The sequence below is a fragment of the Belonocnema kinseyi genome, chromosome 9, assembly GCF_010883055.1.
Source record: "Belonocnema kinseyi isolate 2016_QV_RU_SX_M_011 chromosome 9, B_treatae_v1, whole genome shotgun sequence".
Taxonomy (NCBI): Eukaryota; Metazoa; Arthropoda; class Insecta; order Hymenoptera; family Cynipidae; genus Belonocnema; species Belonocnema kinseyi.
This window is the reverse complement of record NC_046665.1, coordinates 40167372-40192258: the sequence shown is the minus strand read 5'-3', so window position 1 is coordinate 40192258 and position 24887 is coordinate 40167372. Positions and strand designations below refer to the sequence as shown.

At 33.6% G+C, this 24887-nt stretch overlaps 1 protein-coding gene across 1 annotated transcript in view; it reads right to left on the bottom strand.

Annotated features, from left to right (window-relative positions):
* The window catches only part of LOC117180497, an 85836-nt gene extending 79951 nt beyond the window's left edge, over positions 1–5885 (bottom strand). The window contains exon 1 of the mRNA XM_033372995.1: positions 5825–5885. The gene's annotated coding sequence lies outside the window, so the exon portion shown is untranslated. The remainder of the gene's footprint in view (positions 1–5824) is intronic.
* Positions 5886–24887: the final 19002 nt, after the last annotated feature.

Genomic DNA, 24887 nt, shown 5'->3' with positions numbered 1-24887 from the left:
ACTCTAATATAATTACTAAGGCAAAGTCTAAGCTACCCGTGCAGAAATTCATATATGGATCTGATTGAGGCCAAATCGGGTTATCTATATGGGGCCAGGCTCTAAATGAAACGCGGTACCCGATCAAGGCCCAAGTGCAGCGCCTAGATATATCTTTATAGATATATCTTTATTATTCCTAATTAAAAGGAAGTTTAAAAAAATAATATTAAAATCGTATATGTCACCTCTTAAAATGAAATTTTAGAATATAAAAATCAGTTTATCAAGCAGATCACGATATAAAAACATTGTAGTATGTAAGATTAGAAACAAAATACTTTTTAAGCAAACGGAAAAAGTCGAATGACGCAGTATAACAACCAGAATTTTTATATAATAAACTATTCAAGTATTTTTCAATATATTTTTGCTTTCAATCTCTGAATTGAAGTTACTTTTAATTTCTACATTGAACTTGCATATAAAAAGTTATTTTAAAATAAGTAGAATATAATATTGCACTGGCTCTTTAAGTTACTTTTATAAAAGCGACTATACTACAATAAGTATACACTGTAAGAAATATTTGCAATTCTAGTACAGATGGGTATATTAAATTTCGTATATGTTTACTAAATGCATTACATTTTGTAATTTTAGTATACTTGCGTATACTAAATTTATTAAGTGACCAGTAAGTTTCTTTTACATATACATTGCAGTACATTTTTGTTTGAGTTCTTGTGCTAAATATATGTGAAGTTTTTTCTTTATAAGGTATGTCAAGTGTATTAATTTATTAACGCAAATGCAGCTTTACTGTGGAATGTCATAATCGAGTGCAGTGTAAAATGAGGTCATGGATTTTATGTGCACAGTTTTGATTTTGAGGTTACCTGTGCTGGTATATTGAATGGATCATTTGGAGCAGCCAATTCACCTGTTGGTTCACGAGGAAGTAAAAGGAAGGTGCTTTTGCTCGTAAACGAGAGCTTTTCCAGCAAAACAGGGTTCAAAAACGAAATCATCATAAGCACCTAATCCAAAACGAAAACTCAACGTGTGATCAGTTTAGTATACGCGTGTCCTAAATTTGGTATATGCGTATACTAATTTTCGTATACATGTATACTGACTTTAGTATATGCGTAAACTAAATTTCACATACGTGTATGCTAAATTCAATATATTATTATTACACCATTAAGCCATTTCCCTTTCGGGGTAGGCGTGACTCCCTCGGCAGGGGAAAGGAGTAGTGTGTGGAAGGGATAGAGATTTTTCAGATTGATCCAGAATTCTCGTGCTATTTAAGTAAATAACACATTCGTTCCGCAACGCTGCTCCGACCCAGGTTGCTGATCAATCTCTCTAGCAATCACCCCAAAATATACTAAATCTAATATACGCTGCTATACTAAATTCAATTTCGTGTTGTGCATTCTTGCTTCCAGTACATGTATAGTAAATCTAGCGCAGATTTTCCTAACAGTGTAGGATGGTCTCACATACTGATTATATCAAATCACATAAATATACGTGAAAATGAATATGTTTATGACGTCATTGTTGATCTAATTTGTTTTCGCATTCAGCACAGTAACCAAAATAGGGAAAACCGAGGTTTTATCATGTTTATTCGTAATTCAGAACTGAAGTTTAAAATTATCATACGAGTATTTAAAACACGAAGACGACAAAGTAGTATTCTAAATACGAAATATTATCAATCTCTATTTCAAGAATTAACACTATCAAAATGTGACATTCTTTTTAGTGAGTTTTCGAAAAATAATTTGAATAAAAAGAATAGCGAATATCATAATGTCGAAAAAAGTATTTTAGAAATGAATATTGTCTATATGAAGTTGACCGAAATCTGAGACGCACAGCAAACTATGAAATTATTATTCTTAATTTTTCATATAGTTTCGTTCAACAATCCTCGATTGTTTCCGCCATTTTCCGATCGAGCCAAAAGGTTATGATTCACAATATTTAAAATAAAAGTTAACTCTTTCTATTTTAAATTAATTAATTTAATATTGTATTTAAAACATTCGGAATTCTTTGTCACGAAATTTATACACTAAGGTAATAAGATTTAATTTAATGAGTACAATTTATAAAATATTACATCTAAAGACACTCAAGTTTATTATACTGAGTTACTGAGATATCAAATTAGAGAATGTTATTCATACAAGAATATTATCAGTTCCGTTAAAAAATATATTTGATAAAAAATCAATTTAATCATTCAAAATCATAATGCCCTGAGTTTTCAAGCGACGCCGCTTAGCCGAAATTTTTACCAAAAATTCCATAATGTAAGTTAGCCGTGGGGTTTAGTTGTTAGGGAATTCGTTAGTGCTTTAGGTAAGTTAGGTTCGAATCTCGCCGCAGCCGTTCCGATTTTCCATAGCGATTAAGTGTGCGATTATGGATGTAGTGAATAAATTAAGTATATAATAATAAAAATAATAATTGTACGCGTGTTTATGTATTTACTTGTATTTAATTTTTGTATTTAGTTCCTCCTTCTGAAGGATAAATCTTTTGGTGGAGTGAGTTATTTTTCATATAGTCGTTTGAGATTCTCAATATGCTTTGCATGGCAACTTCAAACTATGTTTTCGCTGTTTCAAATGAATGTATGACTATCGTTTTAACTTCAATTGTTAACTTTGATATAGCGAATTTTAAATTCTCGCAAGTTTTATAAGAGTTAATGCAACATCCTTTCCATTTGTTCCAACAAAAATCTTTGTTTTGACGGTTGAAAACAGCTATATTAATTTTTGATAAGCAAACCCTGTTTTCCTTGTTCTGAAACGATATTATATTAAATTGTCATTCATTTTTATCATGTATTCTAAGAAAAAGTCTCTCAGAGTATAGTCTTGAACACGTAACTCAGAAATATATTGAAGTAAACGATGCCTATGCACTCATCTTGTGCTCGCTTTTGGCATTTTTTCACTTATTTTGCCATTTTTCAAGTGTTAATTGAAATATTTTTGACGTTGGAAAATTTAAATTGAAACTTAGGAGATTTGGAATCAAACCACTTTGGGCCCCGAAATTAATGAGGCGCCATCTATTTTCAAGATTAGCTGTTAAACCGGGGTCTAGAGGGGGCGACATTGAATGACCACAAAATCGTGTATCCGATAAGACCCAAGTCGCAAATAAGGCAAATATGTGGCCATTTCTGCACGGGTAAGTACAACATTGTTTAACTTAACCTGCTGAACCTCCATGAGAAGCATTTCTCTAAATTACTTCACTATATTTTCATGTTTCTAACTATGAGCCCTCCCAGGCAAAGATATTATATATAGTTTATATATAGTGTAAAGTATTGTATATGATATTCATTTATTTAATACATTTTTGCATTAAAAATTAATATTATATATAATACTTCACACTATATACAAGCTGTATATAATTGTTCAGCCTAGGCTTCTAACGTATTTTGAACACTCTATGTCTAAAAAGGGTGAATTTTTTGGCCATCATCCTTAAAAGTAATGTTGTTCTGCAATTACTGATAATCGTGAATAATTCTACAATTAAAATGTAGAATATTCAGCAACATAACACAAAAATATATTATTAGTAATACGCTAATAATTATTATTGATTGATTACTGCATGGCATATGGTTGCTTTCGCAGCCTGTTTCATAACATCTCGAAATGAAAAAAAAAAAACAAATTGAGTTTAAAATTAACAAACATTGTCAATAATTTATCATAAATATTTCATCATACTTCGTGATTATCATAACTTTCCTTTTTTGAATACTTGTTGGTGTTAGATATAAATTAGCGTAAAGAGATTTATGTTAAGTTAAACATAAATGATCCTTATAAATAGATTAGAAAAATATATAGTTAGACAAGAACATTACCCTCACAGCATGAGATTTCGACGGGATATCCCGTTTATCTCCCAGGATATCCTGGGCATATCCCAGAAGGTCCTAGGGATATTGCGAATAATATCGTGCAGGGCGGAAATCTCGATATCCTTGGAATGTCCCAAGGATACCTAGGATAATCCTCAGGATATCCCTTTAATGTCCCAATTTTATATGCTGGAGAGTAAATTTAAATCATTAAAATCTACGGAAAAATGGATTATACCATAAAAATTAACAACACTATTTTTTATAACACGAGTATGGCTTCCTTGCTTTCTTGTGAGATTTGGGGAACCAATTTAGCTAAGTATGTAGGTCTTTGTTGGTGGTGTAGGTACGTTATCGGTCTAGGCAGAAAACGTGCTCTTTATCGCCTTATGGGCATGCGCATTCGCTATTTCTCCTAATGTGCAATATTCTGCGCTGTACTTGACCCTTTGAACTAACCTCAAACATGAGACGTAATTTAATGAAAAAATTCGAAATCCATTCTCTCATTACATAAAGTATCGTGTATATCGAGGAGGCAAGGACTTTTCACGGCCGAGCGTGAATTCGCAAGAAGGAGGCGTAGTTTATGCGAATACAAATTTATCTTCCTCCTTGGTGCATAATATACTATTTATGATCAGGAGAATTATTTTTCATAAATTATTGAATTTTCTAACTTTTCTCGTAAACAGTAGAAGATATCAGACAAGTATGGATGAAAAATGTTTGTTTTAAAAACGTTCTACAAAAAATGTCTCTTACTCTTTTAAGTATCCTGAGAAATTCGGAAATATTCCAAAATTTGATTTTTCAGAAAAAAACAGTTCTCCTGGCCAATTTCGCCAGCATTAAACTTACATGATATGACGTCTTCCTTATTGTATAAACAGAAATTACAAAGTGTTAGGAAATGAGATACGATCGTTATTTTTTCTACAAAAATTAATGCAAATCGTATATCTGTATTTTCGCAGCAAATGATAAAACGAAATTAAAATTATGAAAAAATGTTTTTTTTTTTTTAAAGGGTAAAAACGGTTTTGTTTTTCAAATATTGTTATCTAGAAATATTCATATAAAAAATGTAATAGCTTTGCAAGCAAATTCATTGGGCTTTAAAGAAAAAACGCACCATGACTTTATTTGACATTAAAAAATTTTTTATTTATTATTTTGTTGATTTTTTGTGGTTTTTATGAATTTTGAAATGCTTTTAACCTTGAGTAACATTTTTATTAGATATCAAAAAATTGTAGTTTGGGCAGATTAACAATCAATCCCAATTTTTTTTCTTACAAGTTTCAAAGTTCTTATTTGATTCTTTTTTGATAAAGTTTTGATTTTATATTATTAATATTATTATTATCATTGGCTCTGTCTAGGTTCAAGGAAATTTGTGACCGTCCACCAAGAAAGGGACCTAATGCACGGTAGCTTCATTTTACAGGAAGAGCGATTGAGGAAGCGGTTCAACTCTTATAAGGAGCAAATGAGAAACTGTAGTTGAGTGTAGAAAACCAAAAATCAATTTTTTTCCGCATCGGGTCCGTTAGTAGAAGTTAAGTCTTTCAAATTTGTAAAGAATAAAAAAATGCATACATCAGAGGTTAGGTGGAATCCGGACCATCAGAACCTTGGTTAAAGTTCTCAGATAATTGTTTACTTTGGTAACGATATAATCTCTGAAATTTAATACTTACAACTTTTTAATCCCACACAGCGAAATTCACAATATTTGTCCTTCAGATAACTGTGAAGTTATTGAATCTAAAAATGTATAAACACTGGTAATAGGTACCACATTTATTAAAATTAATGTTTGAAAACTGTACGGGGCACAGTTCATCTGTTTACACTCTGAAGTTTCACAAAACCTCATACTTTTTTTAAATGAAGTTTTCTTTATTAAAAATATTTCACCTTAACGAATGCGGATGGCTTCGGGGTATTTGCTCGAGAATGGTGAACCAGGAACTCGCGCCAAAGGTGTAGATAGGAGTGCCGTTTCTTAACTGAGGGTAACATTATTTAGTTCGCCCAGGTCGACGAAGTTCGATTCACCTTCTTGAACCTCTATTCACCCCACCTTAACACCTGTAGTATCATGGATCCTGGAATCCGAAGTGTGCTGATGCAAATTCTTTAAGTAAAATAAAAAGTAGGAATTCTATTGTATGTTTCATACTTTAGTTATAAAATAGCGTGACGAGAGGCTTCTACCTGCATAGACCTTGTCACGGACATCACAATAGACATTCCACAGGGTGTTTGTTTTTCTGCATTCATCGGTTGCATGATTGCAAGCCACGTGCCATTTCAAAGGGTAGTATTAGCGTTTTTGCGATAGAAATCCGTATTCTCGATTATAAGATATCGCATAATCGGAACTAATAGTCAAATTAATCTAGAAATTGCATCAGTATTTTCAATTGCAAAGTTTATTATAGGAAATATGGATTTAATGAAATTTGCGGTATTTCATAGGATGCTTAGATAAACTAAAGTTTTCTGTTTGGTAATTAGGTATATATATTGTATCGTGTTTAGTTTTATGAGACGAAATGGGAACTTGAGTTACTTTTAAGGGACTTTTTAAGGACTTTTAAGGTATTTTAATAAGGTCAATTAGCAAAGATAAAATTTAACCGCGATAACAGGTAAATTGAGATAAGTGTGGCAGTTTTGTAAAACCATTAAAAGATATTTTTATCAGCACTCCAATTAAAATAGATTTCAACTGTTTTATAATAGCTCCAGTGTCCCTACATTTTATTAAGAGATAAAAACATGTATCTATGTATTTTCAAATAATATTTTTTCACAAAGTCTCTTAATGTTTTTTAATCAAAAATGTTTCTGCTCTGAAACAATTTAGATATGCAATATATTTCAAAATTTTATTTATATTGTTATAGGCTGCGTCTACTCGTCCTGAAAAATTGACCTAGTTGGAAAAAGGGATGGACTAGTCATTCCGAAATTTTGGAACGACTAGCAAAACGCATGAACAATATTTGACTATTCATTCAGAATTTCGGGAAGTCGAAACACTTTGATAATGTAAAGGGACCCTCATCAGTTTTTAAATGACAATATATCCGTAAAAAAAGTTTCTGAAACAAAAGATCTGGCAGAATTATTTAGAAAATATTGCCTTTTTACTGCTTTCTCAATTACTAGAATTATGAGAAAATATTATGAATAGTATAATATTTCGAATTTTTTCGATTCTAGGAAATTTTTTGGAATCGCCTCTACGAGCTGTTCACTTTTCAGTATGCCTGTCACGAAGGAAAATTATTATGGACCTTTCGTTACGTGCTAATGCTATCTTATTTGCATTTTATTCATGTATTTACAAAAATAGTGCATGAAAAATATCTGCAAAGTTTCACTCTCCGATAAAAAGCGATAAAATTTGGACAAGCTAACATAAAAACACTTATATTAACAAATTTGAATTACATAAGGGAAAAGAAGAGGATGGCTTCCAAATCTCTTTCCTTATAGATTTAATTTCCTTCATATTCTTCGCACTTGCTTTATAGTTTTTTAAAAATAAAAGACTATTTGCTTTAATTATTAAAGAAATCATTATTTGTAAGTAGTTCAAAAAGATAGTTCAAAATAAAATAACTAATACTGAATTTCAAATCTCAATTTCAATGAAAAAATATTTTAAATATTGGTAACCTTTTGGTCGATAAATATAAAACTTGCCTATTTCCGCATTTTATCAGTGATCGATAAATTACTAACGAACAAACTTGTTAATGTTTTGGATTATTACGCAACGTTTTTGTCATGCTGATGGTGTTTTTCCAGAAAGTTATAAAATATTTCAAAATACTTCCAACCAATTATTATTATTATCTGGTATAAAAACACAAGAATAATTACATCAAATTATTTCAATCAATCCTAAAAAAATAACTTCATGTGATTAGTTATAGAATCATGAATCTTGAGGGGTCAGTCCTGCAGACCTTAGTCTGACCTCGACCGGAGCAGCAACTAAACTTCGACTCAAGATTTCCGGTCATCGTGACCGGAACGACATGCATGCACTTCCTTCGTGCAAAAGATTGAATTTGCGATATATAATTTTTAACTAGGTCGATTCTGGAGAGTGGCAATTAAGTTGCAGTCTCTGTTAGTAAAGATTAAGTGAAACTGCTAAAAGAGATTAAACTAAATCAAACAAGGAGATGCAAATATGTTATAGAGGTATAAATAGATCTTAGAGATGGGACAAACAGGGAGAATTTTAGTATCAACAATCTTTGGCTCACAATCTTTATTTTAATGGATTCATTTTATTTTATTTGGATATGTCGTCAGAATGCAACATTTTTGAAAATATTGTTTCTAAGTTACATTTTAAGTTTAAATTTTATTTTACACGATAATTTTTTAGTTTCCGATATTATGTATTAAAACTTAAAAGTTTAATGCTTAAAAAGTGCTGCTATTTATTTAGAACACTTAAACAATATAATTATCATATATTCTAACTGATAGAGATTGCAGATAGTTTTAATAGAATACCAAAGAGCTTAAGCTTGAAAGTTATCACAGTTAATAAAAATCATTTCTTTAACATTAACACTGTAAAAATGAAAGTAATGTCAAAGTCAATTAGACAAATAATACTCGGTCTTGTCCTTTACATTAAAAATGGTTGTGATACACATTTCTGAAATAATTATATGTGAAGGGATTTTCAAATTTTTCTGGAAGATTTCAGTTGAGATTAGGGACTCACAGTATTTCGAAAAAATGTAAGGAATGTTTAAAATTAGATTAGTTAGATTTATATAATTGAAAAAAATTAAGTGTAATTTGATGCGTTCAACAATAGGCAAGTAAATTCTATGATAGGCCTTGTGAGGTTTTGAGATAAATGAAGAAGCTATTGTAGTACTAGACATTTATAAATTACAGCATATTTAAAATTATTGGCGTAAAAATGAAAAATAGCCTAAATGAAATTTTTTAAACCAAGTTTACTAAACCTTTAGAATTTGAGAAGTTTCCAATTAACCACGGTGAGTTTACCATAGTCTAAGTTACCTCGCTGGTATTATCCTGGTTCACTGATTATGCACCTGAATCGCGTCGTACCAACAGTTTAGTCTTTGAACATGTCCATTCTCAACCCCCCAAATAAAAGCGATTCAACTAAAGCGATTCTTCAGAAACTTGCAAGAATCGAAATAAGGTTAAGAGCAATAGGAGAAACCGCGAGAAGAAATGAAAACTGATCGATAATGACAGCTACAGTGACGATAAAACTACAAAACACGATTTCACAAAAAAGACTAAATTAATACCAGATTTGATGCTTCAAGCACAGAAAACACAGAATTGATGGAATTAAAACCTATATTGTAGACTTTTTTTAGAAAAGTGGAAATTCTATTCGGAAAACGAGAATTACTCGAAAGCCATCAAAAGAAAATGCAACTTATGATAAATGGGACAGAATCAAACCTTAGGCAGTTACATATACACAAGAGCAGCAATATAAGAGGGACTGATTCGATAGTTCCTAGAACTGCTGGCCCGCGGAGTTTCTCAGGGGTGCAGTACGGGAGCAGTTGCGATTATCTTTTCGGAAGAGCCGCAGTGCGCGAATACTCAGTCGTGCATATTAGGCATGACAATTGGGTATGGTTCAGGCGGCCCTGACTGTTTACGATTCGAGGGACTGATTTGCTAGCAAGGCCAGTGCGAGGCAAACCCTGAAACTGCTCTTATATTGAAGCTCTTGTGTATTAATTGAGTTATTATTTGTCAGAATGAGATTAGAACATTCATCGATAATATGATCACGTCCAGTTCAGAAATCTTGTTATTACATGATATACAAGAAAAATGGAGCGTAAACATCTTCTTGAAAAATGTTGCCGAAGAATTTAAAATTATAATCAGACCTCTAACGCCTACACCATTGAAAAAGTGCTATAATTTAGCATCAGAGATTAATGTAATTATCCTCATACACTTTATTCATTACTTTTTGCAAGATGTCGACAGAAAATTATATTTGTTCAATCATGCCCGCTGTAACGCCCAGTAAACTGCTGAGATCCTCCCTATAAGCATTATAGTCAGTTGATTATCTGTCCAAAAAGTATAGGCACTTTTTCTTCATTGAAAATACATACAACATTGACAGAAGCCAAAAATACGAGTATGTAATTTGATTCCAAAATCATCTCTGTATGTTACTTAGTTTCGAAGATGACAACTCTCTACTTTTTTGTTGATAACTTATGAACAAATGATTATTTTTGTCTCTAAATTTCACCATTGTGCACAGTAAGAATCAAAGAACCTATATATTTTTTCAGAACTTTCATCATTTCTTTTTAGTGGCTTAGAGCCATTCAACGTTTAAAACGTTTTTGGTCACGAGGGGTAGGTATGTATGACTTAGGGATAGTTTTTGGCGAACGTATTATATATCATTGGAGAGCAAAAAAAAAGAGAAAAAAATATCAACTAACGGTGTTTTCTAAGTTTTATTATTTGAAATGCTTTTTTTCATACATATATATGTTCTGTTGAAAACCTTCACGTGCAAGGGTATTTTGTTGGTTTTAGTGAATTTTCGTAGGTGGTGGCGCTGAGTGGACGTCTGCTAGCACCACCGCCCTTTTCTCTGAAGTTTAAGGAGTAAAAAAATTTTTAAGCATAAAATCAGCAAAAAAAGCAAAACAAAATATGGCGTTTACCATTTTTCAATTTGCCTTAGAGGCAGCGCTGAGTGGACGGACCATTGCTTTTGGATTTTCCCTCGCCAGATAATAATTGCTAATTACCTGAAAATTTTGAAACTCTGTGTCAGTATTGGCAAAACCTTCACCTGCAATATGCGTATTGCCGCATATTTTAAAAAAATTTCCTGTTGAGATTTTCACGAAAATCTATACAAAAATCGAGGTGCCTATATTTTTTGATAGATAGAAGTGTTCTTATACCTTTGAGCCTTCGGTCTATTGGCTGTCAAGGAGAAGCATATCTGTCTATGATGCGGTTGGAGTCCAGTATCTAGTCGCGGATGACTTCACGTGGCAGACGAACAGTTCAAAATGGAGCTTTCACATAGAGCTACCATTCAATTGTAAAATGTTAAAAGGCACAGTGTTGACGGAACAGATGAAGTGATCCTAGAAGATGCTTTTTTCATCTGGTTCGCGATAGACTGAAACTAACATTGTCAAGTCTGAATCTTGTTGAGTTGGGTGGGACACTTTTCTTATTCCTTTGCCGTGATATCTCCAAAGGCTGGTGCTGCAAATTTAATCACGTAAATAATCTACATCTTCAGATCTTGGAGGATAATATAAGGCTGAGTAGCACTCCTGGGCGTATGGCAAGATGAGCGCTATATCAACATAATAGAAGTGCCGAAGATAATAATACAACATTTTTAGACTCGCATTGTGTATCTCTATGTACCTGTAGTGAGTATACTTTTAGCATCGACTGAGCATATGTCCAGGTGTTTTTGGATCTTGCTTGTGCGCTCGCCAGTTGGTATTGCTGCAGGTACATTCATTATGCCCTGGCGGTGAACTAAGGTATCCATAACGCCGTTTTCACAGGCAAAAATTAATCCTTCAGTCTCCGATCTCAATCCAGCAGACTTGAGAAACATGTGGGACACACCTGTTGATAGCTCTATTCTATTTTTCATGCTGCAGAATTGCCTGTGAAGGAGCTTGTCAGCATGTTCGCTTAGTAGAACCAAATGTTCTGCTTCCTGTACACGACTTTTGAGTACCAAATGTCTTAAGAGATGCTAGGCTATGCGTAGGGTCGCTGAAATCAAATGGGAGATCAAGCTTCTCTGCATCTCTATCTTCGGCACGTTATGGAAATGCCATAGCCCTAGCGACTTCATGTGGATGTATGAGTCGCGTAAGATAATCTGTGCTATTCAGAACAAAGCAGACTGTAGTCAGTAGTCGGAACCGTTCTTCGATGAAGGCGTTTCAAGTTCAGCAAACTTTTAACCCATTTATTCTTGAGGGAGGTATATTTGAGGTACGGAACATCTAGGTTTTTAACTTCGATGGGTTCTCATCATCTTGCGTGTGCTTCGGTTAAATTGTTACAACTCATTGATGTTCCATTTTGCTGCACCAAATCTATAGAGCGGTATAGCAATGGTCAGCATGTTAGTCACCTGGATCTTATTCTTTCCAGCTAATTCGGAAACCCAAATTTTTCTGAGAATTTGTCGATAACTTTTTTGAAGGGCCGTCTTTACCAAACGCATATTTATGGGTTTCCGCTTGCGAAATTCAAGATATGCATATGTTTCACTACAAACAAATGTTAAGTAATATTTCCACTTAAGAGTTAAATATTCTGATCGTCACGTGATGATGCAGTTCCTACTCTTCCTTTATTTGGATGGGCGTAGATACACTGCTCAAGTCCAACACTCATGTCAATCGCCTCAAAGTACTTATTTACCGCCACCACAAGGATTTGCATGTTTCTTTTTGAGGAGGCAAAGAGTTTAAGTTCGTCCATGTATAAAAGATGCTTAATCTTATTTTCTTTTCTACTCGGTGGAACACGTAGTTATCCAGAGCTATTCCCTCGGACCACAACATATAGAGACAAGAGGGAGAGACAAGAAAGTATCAGACTGAGAGAGTCTCCTTTTTGTCAGATGTTATGACAAATCTTGTCCGCCACAAGAGTTCTATCATATCGGATCGAGTCCTGGGTAATATACCTGTCTATTAACAGGTTCTCCCTGCAACTTGCCATCCTCTCTGGCTGGCATCCACACTCTTCCAAGATTGCAGTCCATAAGGTATGATAGATCTTAATATCCTCTCTTTGAGGATGTTGGTTAATAGCTTGTAGATGGCGTTTAAACGAGATATTGGACTTGTTGGACTTGACAAATTTCTGATCTCAAAGATCAGTCTCATGCGTTCTGTCACTAAACTCTGCGGGGAAGGTTCAAGCAAGAAGTGAATTTGTTTCCTTAAGTTCCTTAAGTTTCGAGCAAGTGCCCAAAGTTTTGGAGTGAATTTTGTATACAACTTTATGTAGCAAATAAGGCACGCAACAATTGATTGCATGCAATCTCGCCTTTTCAAATTTTAAACAAAAGCTGCGCAATACGCTCGTGAGTCTCACTAAGGCGTATGCAAGTATCATTATTTCGATTGTCGCTAAGCAGAGAGACCGCTTTCTCTTAAACTACATATTTCAGAGTTCACAAATTAACATATTGGGGGAGCAAAACCATGAGAGCCGTATTTGCTTCAGATAATGTGTCCATCGTGAGAAATAAATTTTGGTGGGTTTTGGGTCTTCTAGTCCTTATATTGGCATTATCGACTATCTGCCAAGGTGATCTGATTCGAAGGGGTGGTATTTTCGCTGGAAGATGTTGCTCTTTTTCTTGCTAATGAAGAGCATCATACTCCTATTAGCGTAAAAAGGATACCTGATCTCTTGAATACTGAGGCGTTGTATAAGCATTTTCTGGATGCACATTCAACCAAAATAATCTAATCTTAGTATGGTGAATCGTGGCATCTATCCGAGAGAGGCCTGTTGTTGGTAGAACAGCGCGGTACTCTTGGCGTTAATTCACTGTATTAGGGAGTTAGCCCAATGTAACGTGGCTGACTATAAGATTCTTAGCTCTCTGTCGATGGGGTCGCGATATCCCTATATCGAGTATTAGTAGCAGCATTAGTATTATTAGTATTAGGAAGCTCGTTTTTCTCTTAGGCTTACGATGATAACAGCATAATATGCAGAATAAATTTTGGTATCAGCATTATTAGTATAAGTCAAATGACTGATGAGCTGAGGATTTTATAAGTTAATTTATTACGATGTTTGAAATCTTTTGCGATGATGTTGTAGGTACAAAATTAGGAGCATGGTGTAGTTTGGATATTGCCTTTTACCGTGGCTATCCTTACACAGCGGCCTCGAGTGTTGGAAGTCACAAAAGTCGCCTCTGGGTGCTTTCTTAGAGCTACCATCTGCCACTCCACATGTTTTTAGTCGCTTCATTTCCGATGGTCAAGAAAGTTTCTTACAATGCGGTAGGTGTTTCATAAAAACACCTTCTGGGCTGTTGCCAGTACCTTAAGGACCCCTAAATGTTCAAGATATTTAGTGCATCTTGCGTGCACATTGCCTGTAGCCGAAATCTCAATAAGATGAATAGATGTATGTTTCACATTTTTTAAATTATTTTTATTTAATGCCTTGGCCTACTATATTTATAGATTTCGGATGAATAGGTTACCAGCAAATTTCGGTTAAATGGACAAGCAATGTCGATGATGTGGACTCTTCAAACTTTCTTTTCTTGTATCACGATGTCGGATAGATTGTCTACGATATAATGATCCGCCTGGATAATGACATCCCAATATGAGATGTCATCTTATCTTTATAAATCGAACATTAGAATGCATCAATCATTCGCTCGATATATTTGTCATTATCTCCACATAATAGGCACCGGTGAACCACTTCTTAACGTAACAGATGCTCGTGATGATTTCTGGTGCTGACAACCCTGTCCTGAATCGCAATGACGAATCCTCCCATTTCTGGAAATAGAATGCCCCTTTCTATCCAACTATTGGATGACTCTTTATCCACTTCATATTAATCTAACATTTGGGCTGCTCGCCATGGATGTTTTTTTTTCTTTATTGCATTTCTAATTCTCGTATGGTTTCTGCCCTGATACGCAAGGCCTCCTCTGAGGACAAATTCAGGGGCTCGTAATCAAAATCCGCTTTACAGATAGTAATGTAAAGCGCAAAATCTCGCTTGCAGTTAAAATAGTATTGCAACTGTATAACATATGACTTACACAGTTTCCTGACATCTAGAAAAATGCCATCCCCACTGTGTAGTTGTAGAACTGCCCTTGTAATCACCCAATTACTGTCGTGCATTCGGTTCTTCGTTATTTTCACGCAGATGGTTCTGTTTAATAGTTCAAAGTCGGCGTTCACCATTCGAAGAGCCCAAAGGAGAACGTAAGGACAGGGATGGCATTTGTTGACTTCTTTGATCTTGTCTGTCTAGTTAAGGTATTTATACAGCGTGGACACTCAGGGAATTACCAAAATTTATGAGAATCATCTTACACGCCAATGCTATTCTTATGGGACAACATCCTTTTTGTTCTTCTGTTAGAATTTCATTTTTGTCGCTGTAAGAATATACCTTATCTGCAATGACAGCTGTAAAACATTATTAATTTTTGGAAGACAGGCTATCGATCTAAGTTCAGATGGATTTTAGAAGTCTGGTTTTTTAGGCACCATATCCTTAGTACCTTTGAGCATAAATCCTGGCATCAAATCTGCGAATTCATCGATCTTTGAAAACACCTCGCTAACGCTGGATGCACACTCGTCAGGTACTTGAGGCAGAAGTTTTTCACCATGTCTGGGCCTAAAGCTTGTCAGTTACTTGCCCTTTTCAAAACCGTTGCTGTGATGTTAGTCAGCACCATTTGAGGGTTATTTCTTGCTTTTGCATTCTTGAGTTAGAGCCACGTTTTGCCCAAATTGCTTCTGTCCATATTTCTCCAAACGTCCGACCAGTAGTTGGCCCTGTCTTTCAATTGAGGGACTTCAGTATCGTGCTCGTTACTTTGCTTTATACTCAGTTCACGATAGAACCTTCTTTCATCAGCCTGAAAGGTTCGATTTGTCTAGCAGTAAGAAAATCACGTCTCTGCTGTTGGAAGTCTATAAGCTTATACAATATTGCTGATGTCAATACCTCGATGTATAGAGGGTGAATGATTTTAGTGATATGGTTTATCAACTTTTGGGTTCTATTATCTTTCTTATATTGATTCCATCGACCCAATTTGCACCTTACTTTGCTAACATTTATATCTATCTGATCTTCAATGGTGGATATCGACTCCTTTCAGGTAAAAAGACTGCAATTGTAGTCCTAGTTCTACGGCCCGACGTTCTAACGGCTACCACGCTGCATAGTACACAAGAGTTGTCACCTCTAACGCAGGTTGTGATGTATTCAAATACATTGGTAAAATCTTGTTCTTCATGTGTTCTATTAGGGCATGAACATCATGCGTGATGTTCATCTTGGGCAGAGAATAACTTTGTGTTGGTTCTACATGTCTGAACTCTGGTAAAGCATGACCAAAATTTAGCTCAAAGTGCTGTAGATTTTCTGGGATCTCGTTGCTCACATCATAGTTATTATTGACCAGACGTGGTTTTAGTGAATCCGGTACTTGATGTTCATTGTCCCTAGCAAATTGGTTTCAGCTTCAATCAGTTTTTTGTTATCCACATCTTCCAAGGGGAGTTAATCAATAGAGAGCTGCTGTTCCACTTCCATTTTGATAGCAGCTCTGGTTGTATAAGGCCATCCACCTCTGGATTATGTGGTGGTGTTGGATCATCAATAGGTTGAAAAATAACACCAATTGCCCCTGCTTGACCGTATGCCGCGACTTCCTCTAACTAATGTTCATTGTCGTCGTTTTTCCACGCCAATTCAACATGTTGTTTAATCTCCATTGCTCGGTCTTCTGTAACCTGTAGATTAGTTCTGATGTCCTTCGCTCTGACGATCAGATCTCTTAGTGCGATTTTCTTTATATAAGGATACTTTGCAGCAAACTTGGTCCTAAACTTGTACCCTTTTTCTCTTGTGGTTTCAAACTTTGCTCTTTCATAGTCAAGACGTACTAATTGCTCTTTCATTGTGGTATCCCACTTGATGCTCTTCCACGGTATTTCTGTTGAGGTGGTTGTCTGCTTAGTGTTGGTATTGGTTAATATTAGTATTATCATTCTATAAACTATGTAGAATCCAAGCTAGCAGCTTTACAGATCGTGGACGGTTTTTGCTGCTAATCACTTTGATCTTAGCTCCCTCCAAGGTTGTAATACGCCAAAAGCTTCAATGTGCCAAGTTTAGCACACTTTGTTCAAACGGATGACAATAAAATCCTCATCTTTGAAACAGCAATCTTTAAATCTTGGGTTGACTTCTCCAGGTTGAACCACATCAATTTTCTTCTCTAATGTAGCTTTAATTGCCTTGAGCTAGCCGTCATCTAGTACCTGGATATAAGGGTCTGTTGGATATCTCAGCCACACTTTCTTCTGCTCCCTAATTTCATTTGGTGTGCTGCTATTAAAATGAGGTCTCTTTGGATTCTCCATTTGGCTAGTTGCTGCGTCCGATATTTATTAATTTGTATGTCAACCTCTTATTCGCAGCTCCCGGTAATTTAAATTCTTCATGGTTTTACAGTTTGTCAAACGTAGAAAAAAATGACAGAGAAACTATCTACCCTGCTGAAAGTAATTGGATAGAGTCTCTATTCATTTGAATCATTTCCTATTTTTAAGATTGAAATGAGATGAACAGATGCATCCATCTTGATCCCATTTCTATCTCTTCGATCATTTTCTATCTTTCTTCCAATCAACAATCACCTATATTCATTTAAATCCCAATCTTCCTATCCAAGTCTATTCGCCACTTATCCACATGTATCCTTTTCTTTCTATTCCTAATCCCTATTCTAGTCCTTCTTTAAAAATAAATCCTTTGCTTATCCACGCCTATATGTTTCTATCCGCTAGGCAATCAAAAATCTTGTCTTTCTTTTTCATTCCTTATTTTCTTATCTCATTGAATCTTTTTCTATCTTTTCGAAAATCTAATAAAGCCTTATCTCCTTGAACATGAGACTTTCTATCTAAATAAATCGACAGCTTATCCACCTCTATCCTTTTCTATACGTTGGGCAATCTTAAATTTCGGCTATCTTTTTTAATCGCTATTTTCCTATCCAAGTGAATCCATTTCTATATTTTTAAAAATATAAGATAGCCCTATCCTTTTGAATCCCAGTCTTTCTATCTAAATGGATCCTCCACTTATCTACCTTTATCCTTTTCTATCCGCTGGGTAATAACAAATTTCTTCTATCTATGTTTAATCCCTATTTTCCTATCCAAGTGAATCCATTTATATATTTTCAGAAATATAAGATAGCCCTATCTTCGTCAGTTCTTGAGAAAGGAAACACTTGTTTCACCAAATTCTTGATAATAAAAGCGACAGATTTTTTATTTATCGCATACTACCGGAAGTTATTTTTAGAGAGTCACTTCACTAATTATAAATATATTGAAATAATTATACAAAATGTTAAAAAATGTTGCTCCTGCAAAAAAAAATTGATTTTTCGTATTCTTCGTTAAATAACGAAAAAAAATTTTATTGTTTCGTTGTAGCCTGATTTGTCCACAGGAACTTCTTTCCACCCTCTCCCTATTATGATGGTTCGAGAAAAAATTGTTTATCGGTCTCAAATCTGATTTTTAAATAAAAAGATAATTTGTTCATGAGATACTGTGATGCTGAACTAACGGCATTGAAACCGGATCCCAACCTCAACATTTAATTACCTTATTTTACTCTATAAGTACTAGAATTACAACCTTTTTTAGATTTCTATTTTGAATTCAATCTGATTAACAAATGGGTTAATTTCAATAGTTTTTTGTATAAAATTTGTTTCCCTCGGGATAGAGTATAAACAAAAGCGTTTTGATCAATGAATATTGAAATCAGCCAAGTTTTTACGTCGAATGCAGATTTTATTTTAAAACAGGAATGGGCCCTAATTATCCCAAAAATATTTCATTCTAGTATTTATGGAGTAAAATGAGGCAATTCAATGTTGATGTTGGATCCTGGTTCTAACGCCCTCAAACCAAAATAATTTTGACTGATACAACTGACAGAAACTGTAGTTATGTTTTCTTCCGAAAACTTTAAAATTTGTTTTTCGGTAACTGCTATTATATATCAAAGAAATCGTTTAAACACATAATTTTGAAATTCTCGATTTGTTATTTGTTACAAGCTCTTAATAATAATATAAACGTACAAATAACTGCAATTGAGATTTTCTATATGCATATTTTGTTACGTCCTGGGTAGCATTTTGCCCTCTCTTTTTAAGCAATTATTTATGCATGGAGAATGCGGAAAGATAAGCATTCAAAAATTTTTCATTAGTTTGGAAGTGGTCCCAAAATTTCGCGACGACTAGACCTTCTCTTTTTCCAGCTATCCTAATTTTGCGGTATAACACAAAACCATTGAATTGATAAATAATCTGTGAACGGGTAATTTGGCGCAGACAATAAATAGCATGCAATTTTGTACAAAATACTGGAAAAACTGTGCAAATCACATGCTGTATTATTGCCTGTTTTGAGTTGCGCTTGTACGGCTGATGTCGAGTTGCAGCTCGGTCAGGAAAACACAGCGGGGGCAGCAAAATGTACAAAAAAATTTTTGTATGCAGTGTTTTTAAAAATTGATGGGAAATATGTATTGTCAACAATATAATACTAGAATATAAATAAACTAATCTAATTAATTTCTTAGCTACGGGCTATTCATAAATACGTGATACATTCTTCAGGAACTTCTGACCCCCCCCACCCCCTGCGTGATACTTTCTCCATTGGTATTAACATGGAGAATGATACCGGCAGACCCTCACCCTCCCCTAAACGTATCACGTATTTTGTGAATGACACCCTGATTTCATACATAATAATAATGAAATATTATTTAACCAAATATTATCTCAATAAAGCGAAATAAATTTTGAAATTAGCTACATATTTCCCTCTCCATACATTTTAGCTATTTATTTCACTTTAAACTAAATTCAACTTTTTACGGAAAGTTGGTAAAATATTAATTTATAAACGAACGTGTAAAAACTTGCGTGCAATCTGACGAACGAACTCAACCATTTTTTTCGAACTGTCAAGTTTCCGGCCAGCTGGACAATTTTTATTGGTGCATGCCAAAGAATAATTGCCACGTTTCATTAATTCTTTTATTCTAAAATTAAATCCGTCAAAAGTAATTAATTATTTATCTTTTTCGCTTATCGTGAAATCCATTTTTTCTTCGCGAAGCGGGAAAAAACTGGAACGACACACACAAAGACAAATTGACAGCAAGAAGAAGGAAGGTACAATGAAGATACACTGATACGACACACGCAAACACGAAATGACAGCATGAAGAAGGGAGGGGAAACTGGAACGATACACATAAACACAAATTAACAACTGATTAAAAGGAAGGAACAACTGAAACTAGTTAATTTAAAATTATGTTTAATATAGAAAATTAGCACTGAAAAATTGTATAAGCAGCCCATGAGTGTTGCGTGTTTCTATTCAACTTCAAATGAAACCTTGTTATCGCTAAATTTTGTCCAAAAAATATGTCCTGTTTATAGGAAAATAAGAACAATCGTTCTTGTATCTAATACCGGTTAACGTTGCTTTAGGAAAGTTTTTTCACTAATTTTCACTAATTAAGAAATACACTAATGGACAAAATTACAGGGTCAACAAAATTTTCCGAATTTTTTGTGATTTTTCAGAATACTGTATCTAAGTGAAAAATGGTCGTGTCAAAGTTAAAAAAAGCATTTTGAAGCAGTAAGTTTGTAGTTTTTAGATCTTTTGGCAAAAAAATTTGGGAGCAACATGTTCCGCGCAATTTTAACTAGCTGTGTGATCGACGATATCTCAGCAACCAATGGTCGCACAGAAAATTTAAGGTCAGTTCTGAAAACTGGAATAAATTTCGAATTCGCAATTTGCAAATTCGCGGTCGCGGTACGAACATTTTTCACTGAGATTTTGAACTTTAAATAAAAAAGGACCCTTTTGTCTTTGATCGATGATATCTCAGCAACCAATATTCGCACAGAAAATTGAAGGACAGTTCTAAAGACTGGAATAAATTTCCTACAAGAATCTGCCACGATTTTGTATAATAAAATTTTTTTATCCATGACATAAATTTGAAAAAATAGAAAAAGAAAGGTAATTTATGGGTTTTTAGAACATCAACGACTAAATTTCAAATCTTAATGAAACGACTAATGTTGAGTGTGCTGAGTGTGTCCTTCTGGAAACGGTTAAACTTTTTAAGAATTTAAAGAGTCACGTTTTTTGCGCTTGAAAATGCCCTGATCATGGCTAAAATGAAAAACAAATTTCGAGCTTCTTCCCTAGTTTTTTCGCAAATACCGCTGAAATTTACAACGATTTTTTTTCGAAATTTAAATTTTTTTTCATGGCTCTCAAAACTTGAAAAAATTTTGATTTTCACTTTCTCTGACATTTGCGTCATCCAAAGCGTACCACGTGGAGGTTGCACAGTCGGATTTACGTTTCTGTGGCTGTATATGTGTGTGTTTGTTTGCGTGTGTTCCGGCTCTGAAAAGTGACGCCTTGGCATGATGAAAACTTAAAACGAAAACAAAACAAAAAAACACTTTTTTTATAATGCAGAAAAAGAGTAGTCTTGAAAAAAACTGTATTTTAGGTATTTAGTTTGCACGAAAATCGAGCAGAGATTTCTCTCCTAAATAGTTATGAATCGGGGTCGGAACGCGATTTGTGTAATCAACTTTAATTTTAATTAAATTGAAAATTGGTGGTCAAAAACATCAGACAAACAGATGGACACACTCCTACACACACTTATTCACATACACACATACAAACACACACAGTCGCAAAAGTGTAAATTCGACCGTGCAACCTCTAGGTTGTACGCTTTGGTTAGGGTACTATATTAGACAGGAATATTCAACCGCCATTCTGGTTCCTGGACAGTTCGCGGGAAACAGAGCGATCAGCATGTCGTGTAGTTTAATTAAAATTAAGTTTAGAATATAAGAAAAATGGTCTGCTGCAGTGCTCCGTTTTGTAAAAATAGAAGCGAGGATGGATTTATACTTTACCGTTTTCCACTAGGACGAAGAGAAAGACTGTCAATGTGGATGATAAATTGTAGGCGCGACAAGCAGAAACCGAATTTAAATTCAAGATTATGCGAAGTTATTACTAATGCTTATGACTATCACAATATAACTCAAATATTGGGGGTCTGAAGATTATGTTTACATGTAATTAAATTGCCTATGAGAATTTTTTTGCTATATTAAAGCGAAATGAGATCCAGAAGAAAGTAAGGTTAGGAACTCGTTTTCCCACAGAACGACGCACATTAACCCACGCAAATAAAAAGGACGTATGATGTGAAATATAAATAGCTATCATAATAAACTCTTGAAAAAGTATTGTATTAATGTTTGACCTATAGTCTATTATTATTTTATTTGTTCATATTTATTTGAAAAATCATGATTATAATTTTAGCGCACGCCTATTCAGAAACTGAGAAAAATTTCGTTTTAAATCATATTTTTTTCAAGAGCTACTTTTTGGCAAATGTGTGCGATAAAGAATCATATAGTCGAATTTAAATATTTCATATACGAGGTGTAATCAAAAAATAAGGTGACTTTATGGTTTTCTCAAAAAATATTCATTTATTTGTAAATATTTATGTTGCACCCTTCAAAGTAATCCCCCTCAGATATAAGACACTTGTGCGAACGTTTTTTCCAAACATCGAAGCACTTCTGATAATCATTTTATGGTATAGCCTTGAGTTCTTTCAGCGATGCAGTTTTTATTTTCTCAATCGTTGAAAATCGACGTCCTTTCATGGGTCTGTTCAGTTTTGGGAAAAGAAAAAAGTCACTGGGAGCCAAATCCGGTGAATATGGAGGCTGAGGCATGACTGTGGTGCTGTTTTTGATTAGAAAATCTTTCACAAGCAACGATGAATGAGCAGGTGCATTATCGTGATGCAAAAGCCACGAATTGTTTTTACAAAGTTCCGGACGTTTTTTGCGTATCGCCTATCGCAAACCGCGCATAACTTGAAGGTAATACTCCTTATTGATCGTACGAACTTGACGTGATTTTTTCGGTCTTGGAGACTCAGGATGCCTCCACTGAGACGATTGGGCTTTAGTTTCGACGTCATAACCATATACCCACTATTTATCCCTAGTTATAACCCTTTTGAGAAAATCAGGATCATTATTGACTTCATTCAACATCTCCTAAGCGATGGTCATGTGACGGATCTTTTGATAAAAATTAAGCAGTTTTGGAACAAATTTCGCTGACACGCGTCTCATGCCGAGATGTGGTCCAATACTATGACAGAGCTATCTCCGTGTGAATATAGTGGGAGACGCTGTAAATGATTGAGTTGCGCGCGCAACCTATTTCTCCTCTTCCGGATTTAAAAACTCGAAGATGCACGATTGCCGGTCGGAGCACTTCGTCGATTCTATTTATATATCTGTCTGCTAACAACTAACTGCTTTAAAATAAATTCAGGATATTGGGGTTATGTTATTTCATGTATAAAATATAAATTATATAAATATTAATACTATTATATATATATATATAAATATATACGTATATTAATAATCCTAATATTATAATTATGTTATATTATAATAGTCTTATTTATATCTTAATCCGCATTTGAAAGAAATTAAACAAATTGGCGATTTTGGAATTCATCTCGTTCGGATAAAAACTCAATTATTTGATTGAAAAGTTAATTATTTTGTTGAAAATAAATCTAATTTGTAAAAAAATTCCTCTTTTCTATCAAAAGTTTAAATACTTTTTTAAAATTTTTATTTTTTTTTATTTGAAGGTTCATCTCTTTCGTTGAAAATACATTTTTGAAACTGACAATTAATCAATAGCATTTTTGGTTAAGAATTCATGTGTTTTGTTAAAAGGTCTTCTTTCTTTATAGAAATTAAATTGCTTTATGGAAAATTTATACTTTTTGATTAAAAATAACATTTTTCGGTTGAATTATCAACTATAAATATTTCTTGCTTGTAAGTCGTTCTGATGTAAATGCAACTATATTGTTAAAAATTAAAACCATAATTTTTGGGTGGAAATACTCTTTTTGTTTTAAAAATTAAATATTTTCGTTGAAAGTTCATGTATTTTGTTGGAAATTGACATTGTTTAGTAGAAATTTAATCTTTTTGGGTAAAAATGTATCATTTTTGGTCAAAAATGCATCTGTTTGCTTAAAATATCAACTGTACATCTCCTTGAGTTTAAAAGTCGATTATTTCACTAACAGTTGAACTACTTTGTAAAAATAATACGTTTTTCTACAAGGTTTTTTAATTATGGTGGAAATTTAACTATTTGGTTGAAAGTTTAACTCTTTCAATGTAAACTCATATTTTTCGCTTAAAAATTCAACTTTTTGTAAATAATTCGTCTTTTTTTAATTTAAAATTAAATAATTTCTTTAAAAATTCATGTATTTTGTTTAAGATTTGTCTTTTTTTGTAGATCATCAATTTTCTTGGTCGAAAATTTATCTGATTGGTTGAAAATTTAATAATTTTCTTTAAAATTAATTTTTTTTAAATAAAAATTATTTATTTTTATCTGAAAATGTAATTATTATATGATCGATTAAAAATTAATCGTATATATTGGTTAACTTAGAAAATCGTTTTTTTTTTATAGAACATTAATCTTCTTGGTAAAAAAATCACCTTTTCCCTTGAAAATTTAACAATTTTGTTGAAAATTTGTTTTTTTTTTCTTGTTCAATTCGATTTTTTAGCACAGTTTTTATCTGGAAATCGCACTATTCAATTTTTGGTTGAAACTTCATCCTATACATTGTATTAGTTAAAACACCATTTATTTGATAGAAAATTAATTTATTTTGTTGAAAAGTAAACTTTTGGGTTGAAAATTGATTTATTGTGTTAATTAGATTTTTTCCTAAAATTAAAAGAACTGCAAAATAAAAAAATTGCCTTAAAATCGTCCTGATTACTTTTTCTTTTATTTTTTTAAATCTTTTCAAATACTAACTTAAAATTAATTTTTCAAACTACCAGGTGTATACATATGAAACCGGTATTGCCATCTAGCGGCCAGTAGGCACACTTGTAGGCACTGTCGGAACTTACCATTTGTGCTAATTGGCG